This window comes from Chiloscyllium plagiosum, chromosome 10, assembly GCF_004010195.1.
Source record: "Chiloscyllium plagiosum isolate BGI_BamShark_2017 chromosome 10, ASM401019v2, whole genome shotgun sequence".
NCBI lineage: Eukaryota > Metazoa > Chordata > Chondrichthyes > Orectolobiformes > Hemiscylliidae > Chiloscyllium > Chiloscyllium plagiosum.
Window position 1 is genome coordinate 34024421 of NC_057719.1, and position 8452 is coordinate 34032872.

Genomic DNA, 8452 nt, shown 5'->3' on the forward strand with positions numbered 1-8452 from the left:
GAGCCATAATACTTTTAGTCATGATCTTTGGCCATGTGCGAGAGTCAAACTTGACAGAAAAATTTATAACATTCTTAAAAATTAAAGTTGCAATGTTAATTTTTGTATTCATTGCTCCATCAGGTATTATTACTTCCAGTGACAGTCATTTTCAATCATGCCAGCCGGCAGCACATTCTTTTCTGATATTGTGTGTAAACTAAGCCAGCTATTTTGACGCCTGACATTCCACCCAAGTAGCCATCAGATAAAACTCTTATTCAATGATTATGAATCTTTATATTTCAGTTAGGTTTTAGTTCTGTTATGGTTGAAAATCACTTGCATGGGACAGATTGGGAGTGCTTGTAAAACGTATGCAGCCATGGGAGGAGTGATGAATTTCCTTTTGCAGAACTGTTGATCTGGAAGACAGAAATAATTCCTCAAGCAGTGCCGGAGTGAATAGAATAACTGAACTAAATCATATCATATTATCTAGTTGCTTTAGATTTTGTTAGTGGACAAGAAGTAAACACATGAACAGAACTATTGAATGAAATAGGTAAAAATAAACATTATTTTTAAATGGTTCAATACAGGGAGAAAATGTATGTGTCAAAACTCATTGGTGTGTTTAGGATAGATGATTGTATTTGTTCCAGAGCTCAAAGTTATTGAATTCTGGTACTCTCACAATGTGACTACAGTTAGATTTCCCAAATAGATCAATATTTTATTTACAGCATTCCCCATAATAGAAATCCAATTGTAAAACTGTTTAAATCTTAGCTTTAAGCATCTTCTCTTCATTGAAGTTCCATCAATATCCTTTCATACTTTCCCTTGCAAGTGAGGCCATGAATTAAACCGTTCTGTGAATTCACGTAAAGTCACCATTGTCGTACCAGACAATAGGGCTGTTTGCTCATGAGAGAGAGATGCCTAGTGGTGGTTTAACTGGAGGGTCACCACACCTCAGGCAAGAGGAGAAGTTGAGAAGGAGAATCCTTCATGGTAACCTCAGCTGTATGGGAATTGAACCCATAGTGTCAGCATCACTCTGCAATGCAAACCAGCCATCCAGCCAACTGAGCTAACTGGTACTATGTTGATTAATAACCTACTACAGCAATAGAATTTCCACATTACTTTAACATTTTGTAAAGCAAGCAATTGAAACGTCGAACGAATATTTGTTAACATAATTTCAATGTTATAATATATATCCACTGACATCCATCAAATATGTCCTTCAAGTCTTCACTGTCTTTGACTTACCTTCATAACTCTCTTCAGGATTGTTCCTGATTCATCTTTGCTCAGCTCAGCACTATTTGGAACTGGGAGACGATCTTAGAATCATAGAAACGCTGCAGTGTGAAAAGAGACCCATTCAGCCCATTGAGTCTGCACCAACCCTCCAAAGAGCATCCCAACCTATTCCTGTAACCCCTATTTACCATGGTTAATCCACCTAGCATACATATCCCTGACACTACAGGGCCAATTGACATAACCTGCACGTCTTTGAACTGTGGGAGGAAACCAGAGCACCCAGCTAAAACTCATGCAGACATGGGCAGAACATGCAAACTCCACATAGGCAGTCTCCCAAGGCTGAAATCAAACCCATGTCCTTGGCGCTGTCAGGCAGTAGTGCTAACCACTGTGCCACCATGTCACTGACACACATAAATGAGCACACACTATATACTCAGACTCCAAAAAAAATCTGCAGCATTTCATGTTTACCAGCTCGCTTATAGAGTGGAGTGAAGGGTTATTGTACATTTGTGCTAGTGGTTGCTTTATTCCTGGCAATGGTTACATTTTTCAAACATCTCTTCAGGAATCAATCAAAATCTACAACCGCAGGTCATACACAACCGGTCTGGCAGCATCTGTGGAGAGAGTCTCTTCAAAGTATCACATCAAAGTTGAAATGATAACTCTGTTTCTTTCTCCACAGCTGCTTCCAAACCTGCTGTGTTTCTCCACCATTTCCTGAGCTTGTTTCAGATTTCCAGTATCTGGGGTGGTTTGCTTTTATTTAACTAGTGATCATATTGGATAAGCTCCCCATCACCCATGCATTCCTGTGCTGAAGGCACACACTTCAAATGAACTTCAAAGTTCTTAACATTTTACAGTGATAAATTCTGGTACTTTCTTTTTGGTATGACATTACATTTGTTTTGCTCCTCTAAGAGAGGTGAAATGATATTAATGTTGTTAATGGATCTGAAAGGGTTAATGCCGATTGCATACCCATATATTGGTGATGTCAAAAGGACTGGTCGGAAAAGTAACAAAGGATCTTTGAGGAATCAAACCTAAAATCAGGTCCTTCTGTCAGTCTATGTATTAATGTATACCATATCTTTGTAATGTGTAAATAGTTGCAAAGATGCAATAAACTAATTCTTGTTTATTACAAGGGACTCTTCTAGTTACGTTAGAAAATTGCTATCTTCATCTACCCTGGACCATACAAGCCATGGAGAAACATATAGCTAGGAAATATTGGCAGTACATACAATACAATGGGCACCACTGTTGCAAATCTGATTATATATGTCAGCCTAGATGCTTGTGGTGCAGAAGTAATGTCTCTACCTCTGGACCAGGAGCCCTACCTGCTCCAAACACATGTCACAGCATGTCTCAGCAAATTGATTAGAAGTTTCTTCAAGGATAATTGAGAGTGCTGTGCTACAGTACCACTACTCTGGCCTCTGAGCTAGAAGGCTCGGGTTCAATTCCCACCTGCTTGAGAGGTATGTCATGACTTGTCTACATCAGTTGACTAAAAATATATAAAATATAACTTGAAAGTGGATGCTGGAAATCAAAAACAGAAATTGCTGGAAAAGCTCAGCAGGTCTGACAGTATCTGTGGGGTCACTGGACCTGAAATGTTAACTCTGATTTCTCTCCATAAATGCTGCCAGACCAGCTGAGCTTTTCCAGCAATTTCTGTTTTAATATCTAAAATATGGTGAGCAGCAATGGTAATCTGAATGAAACCTGTAGACTGACCAATGTAGCCGTATAGCGTTGAGAGTACTGGGAAGATCATTGCTAGCAATCTAAAGATCAAATGGACCCGAGCAAAGAAATTCTCATGACAACATTCATCATTGAGGAATACTTCAAAGAATGACAGAATGTATTTCAGATTTAGAATGAGATGCACTGGAGCAGAAAACAAAAATCTATAGTTTTAAGGTGAAGGTGCAGGCAGTGGTGTGTGAACAAAGTCCTAAGTCTGAGGTCAACCCATGATCAAACAGACCAGGCACCCACGCACCCCAAGGCAGAGGATGACCCTATGGGTGTTGATCAATAATAAATTTATTAATAAACACACTCAGAAGCAACAGACAATTTGCTGGAGACATTCAGTAAATTGAATCAGAGGTCAGAAGAGTCCAGCAATCTGCTGTGCATGCCTTTTCTTAGAGTGGAATTGCCAGGGAAAGGCAGGTCCAGCTGTGTGCCCAATGGCTCCCAAAAATATCATGTAAACCAGCACTCCATCACCATAGCCAATTGTGCTCATCATCAATGGAAAAATGTCTAGGAGATGAGGGACATTAACCTCACTGCAGATACCCCTGGAGACAGGTGGTGCCAATTGGCATGTAGCTAGAAAAGGAGCCACATACAGGAGCTCCAAAATTCTTCCCTCAGGTCATTCCTCATCTTCCTCCTGAGAAGAATGACGCCATTCTTCCAGCTCTTCAGCTCATATTATATCCCTTCATGTCCTGCTCCAATTATGCCAAGGATTAGACAGTGCAGACTGTCTGGATTCTGCTGTAGGCCTTCTCTGACCAGTTCAAAGAACAAAGAACCTCATCTTCACAAGGTCTATCATCTGATTTTCATTGGCCCAGTTGGAAGATTGGGCATTATTTTATTTAACTTCAGACTCAGTCAGGGAGATGTGTAATGGAGTCATCAGCCATGTTTGCAGAGGGTAGCCCTTTTCTCCTCGTAACCATCCTTGTCTGGCACAAAGACAAAGTGCTAGAGAGCTTCAATAGCATCTGTAGACAGAAAGCATAATCAATGTTTTAGGCCATGTTATCCTTCTTTAGAACTGGCACCCATTCTGGAGAAGGGTCACTGGCCCTGAAACGTTAACTCTGCTTTCTCTCAACAGATGCTCCCAGACCTGTTGAGGTTCTCTAGCAATTTCTGTTTCTGTTTCAGGTTTCCAGCATCCACAATTCTTTGTCTATTAATCTTCACAGGGGATCATCCTTTGAAGTAAAGCAGGAGCATAAGAATTGTTAAGGATTAAGGCAGTCTGACAGCTTTCAAGGTACCTGGCACAGACTTCTCAGGTAACTTGGACATTAACAAAATGAAACTCTTTCCCTCAACGAAATCAACTGCATTATGATATGACGCTCTCAAAGCTGTTTGTGTACAGCCTATAGTGCCCTGCACCTGGGGAAAGACAGCCACGTTGTTAAAGCCTAATCCCTAGGCTGCAGTACAGTCTGCATCATGGAGAAATAAGACAAAGCAGTGCGCATCCTCAAAATGCATTGGCTGCAGCCTTGACCTATTTATGTGCAAAGAATTGAGAAGTCTCACACGCAGGTCTCCAGAGGATCCTTGCAAGTGATAGTTATATAAAGCTGAGTTGCTGCTGTCACCTTGATGGCCACCAGGACAGGATGACCATTACCCCTTCAAATCACAAGTCCTGTTCCAATAGATGACACAATTCTGTGATGATATCTTCACCTATTGGTAATGTGTATCACTCAACTAGAGGGAATGACATCTCAGGAGCTAGTCTATGGGCTTCTTGTACTTTCTGTCCATCCTGAAAGGAACTTTCTGCATCAATGTCTTCGTGTGGGCTCTGTTGAACAGCGCTGGAGGTTGTTACTGATCCTGGCCTTTGTTCTTGCTTGATTTCTCTGTGCCTTCATTCTGCAGCAGAACAGGACTGGATGAAGGAGCATTGCTCCAAAAGCTTCTTACTTTAAATAAACCTGTTGGACTATAACCTGATGTCTTGTGACTTCTGACTTTGGAAATACATTGCCATTCCATCAGTGTCACTGAGTCAAAATTCTGGAGCTCACTCCCTTACAGCATTGTGGGTATACCTACACCAAATGGATTGTAGAGTCAAGAAGACAGCTCATCACCACCTTCTCAAGAGCATTGCATTACAATGAACATCACAATTTTAATAACTTCATGGATTGAAAGGATCAGTGATAAGTCTTTCTGGAATAAGCTAGTTCTTAAGATGAAAGGGGCAAGGAGACACAGTTATAAATGAATTAATCTGTCTTGGATGAGTTAAGAGAATTTTTGGACCCAATTTAACTCAATTCCTGAGCATCATTAAATCTATTTTCTAATTAGATAAAGCACTCAGTAGACTAAATTAGAGAGGTTTCAGAAAAGATTTATTAGCATGTTGCCAGGACTAGACGGTTTGAATTATAAGGAGAGACTGGAGAGGCTGGAACCTTTTTCACTGGAGCATAGGACGTTGAGGGGTGACCTTTTAGAGGTTTATAAAATTATGAGGGGCATCGGAAAGGTGAATAGCAAATGTCTTTTCCCTAGAGTTCAGGAGTTCAAAACGAGAGGGCATATTTTTAAGGTGAGAAAAGAAAGTTTTAAAAGTGACCTGAAGGGCAACATTTTCACAGAGAGGGTGGCTTGAATGTGGGATGAACTGCCAAAGGAAGTGGTAGATGCCGGTACAGTTACAACATTTAAAAGACATTTGGACAGGTACATAAATAGAAACGGCTTAGAGGTATATGGGCCAAATGCAGGAAAGTGGGACTAATTTTAATTTGGGAAACTTGGTGAGATGAGTTGTACTGAAGGGTCTGTTTCTGTTCTGTATGGCTACAAGACTCTATAAAAACAATATGCAGATTAACCATCCCTGGGAAGGACCAACATAAACAAGATGTTTCCTGGGAAAGAGAAGATAACAACAGCTTAATAATGTACTGCTTCATGACAAATGGGTAATTAAGTCTGCCTGCAGTAGGAATATTCTGAATTAAAGGGTTTAATTGCAGGAAAAGCTGTTTTAAACAGAAGATTAACCAAGAACGTAAGAGGAACAGGGGAGCTACTTCTGATAAGCTATACACAGAGACTGGTGAGTACATGGAATGCACTGCCAGCAGTGGTAGTAGAGTCAGATACATTAGGGACATTTAAGTGACTCTTGGATAGGCAAATGGATGATAGTAAATGAAGGGTATGTAGGTTAGTTTCATCTTTAGAGTAGGATAAAATGTCGGCACAAGATCAAGGGCTGAAGGGCATGTAATGTTCTATTTTTTTTTCTATAGTTTTGAGGTCTCCAAAAGAGTAATCAATGATGGGGATGAAAGAATCTATTCAATCATCAATAATGTCAGACCGCAAACATGAAAGAGCGAAAAACTGTATAAGAATCCAACGCCAGAACAAATCAGGAGCAGAACTTCGAAGAACAACACTGCACAAGGATCAAACTCTGGACACTTTCAGGGACAGACACTACCGGTGAAATCCTGGTCAGATTCCATCATTAATTGGGTAACAGCCAAGTGAGGCTTAACTTGTTACGTGAGGGGTCTTATTTTAGTTTCTATATGCAATAAAATTTAAATCATTGTGTCAGTACTTGATAATCTGTGAGATTTCTTAATAAATAGTCAAATTAAAGGTAGCTGGTAGTGATTTACCCGCAACAATATCTTGGGATAGGCAATAGCTGTTGGCCAGCCAACACCACCCACATCACTTGAATTAATAAAGAAAAATCCATCAAGCTCCAAAACTGCACTAAATTCTTTGTTCTCCCCAACTCCTAATCAATCTGGATTTCTCAGTCATTAAAAAGCACAGGTTATTCGATCATTCGTTTGTTTTTTAATCAACTGTGCTTTATGAAAAAAAGTGATTATTCTATAATATAATCCACTGCCTGGAAGACTAATTGAGATTTTTTATAAAACAAAAATTGAAGTCACATTACAGTGACGTTAGTTGGAGTCAATGATTCACTCAATGTACCTTCTGCATCTGCAGAGCATTGAAATGGAGACAACCTGACTGAAAAGCAGAAACAACAGACTTGATAAGAATTGATGGGGCAATTCCATTAGCAGCATTCAGAAAAATTAACTGGCAAGATTCAACTGGATTGAGGCTAACTGTTAGATGTGATCACTTGGACAGTTAGACCCTGGCTGACAGAGCATTCCCAGCTATAATCTAATTGTCACAACTCACTGTCGAGCAGCCATGTTAATCCTGAGATTGTCACAAATGTTAAAGTTTTTAAAAGAAATATACAAAATCCCCAATCCATCTGCTTTTCAGACCCAGGATGATAGAAAGCATGAGCAATCTTTCTATACGTAACAAGAATCATTATTTATTTCAAGGTAATCAGATTTAAGCTACAAGTAAACAATTACATTAAATAGAGTAAATGCTACAAATTAAACTCTAAACCCCTTATAAATGCCCTCTTACACAAACAGACAACATAAAAAAGGGAAAAAAAAACAAATGGGTGAAGGGAAAACCGGAGAAGCATACTTAAAGTGACTTATTACAAAGGAAGAGAGAGAGGTTTTGGCTACTACCGATCTGCTGTTTCTCTTGCAGTCTGACAGTCTCACTCCCTTGCTCACAGTCTAAGATGTTCTGCCACCTGACAACAAATCACATTGATTTGTGGATTAGAAACCAATCATCAATGACAATGATTCTCTGCCTCATAAAAGCAATCAGTGTCATAAGACCTTAAGGCATCGAAGCAGAAGTAGTCCATTTAGCCCATCGAGTCTGCTTTGCCATTCAATGAGACCATGGCTGATCTGATATTCGTCAATCATACTCTCTTGCCTTTTTCCCTTACTGATTAAAAATCTGACCATTTTAGTCTTGAAGAAACTTAATGATTCAGCTTCTAAAGCCCTTTGCAGTAAAGGATTAAACAGATCCGCTTCTCTCAGAGGTAAGAAATTCCTTCTTAACTCCGTGAAAAATGAGTAACTCCTTACCCTGAGTTCATGTTCTTTGGTTGTAGACTCCCTCACAAAGCGAAACAGCATCTCTGCATCTCTCCTGCTAAGTTCTGTAGGAATTTTGTATGTTGCATTATGGTCTTATGAACATGTGAAACAATAAGAGTAGACCATCAGAATCTTCAAACCTGCTCCACTGTTCAATAAGATCATGACCATTCTAAGTTTAACCTCAACTCTACATTCCTGCATATCCCCAATGAGCTTTCGTCTCCTTGGTAATGAAGAAACTATCTACCTCGGCCTTAAAAATATTGAAAGACTATGCACCTAGTGCCCTTTGAGGAAGACTCACAACCCTCTGAAAGAAAACAAAATGTTTCCTCATCTCTGTCTTAAATGGGTAATTAAATGACCCCACAAGTTGAAACATCCTTCCAATATCC

General features: G+C 39.7%; 1 long non-coding RNA gene across 1 annotated transcript; it reads right to left on the reverse strand.

Annotated features, from left to right (window-relative positions):
• Positions 1 to 300: 300 nt before the first annotated feature.
• LOC122553966 lies at positions 301 to 7687 on the reverse strand. Its single transcript, XR_006312882.1, has 3 exons — positions 7623 to 7687; positions 1261 to 1352; positions 301 to 404 (listed from the first exon to the last, which is right to left on the reverse strand). It is a non-coding gene; the product is annotated as an uncharacterized LOC122553966 (long non-coding RNA).
• Positions 7688 to 8452: the final 765 nt, after the last annotated feature.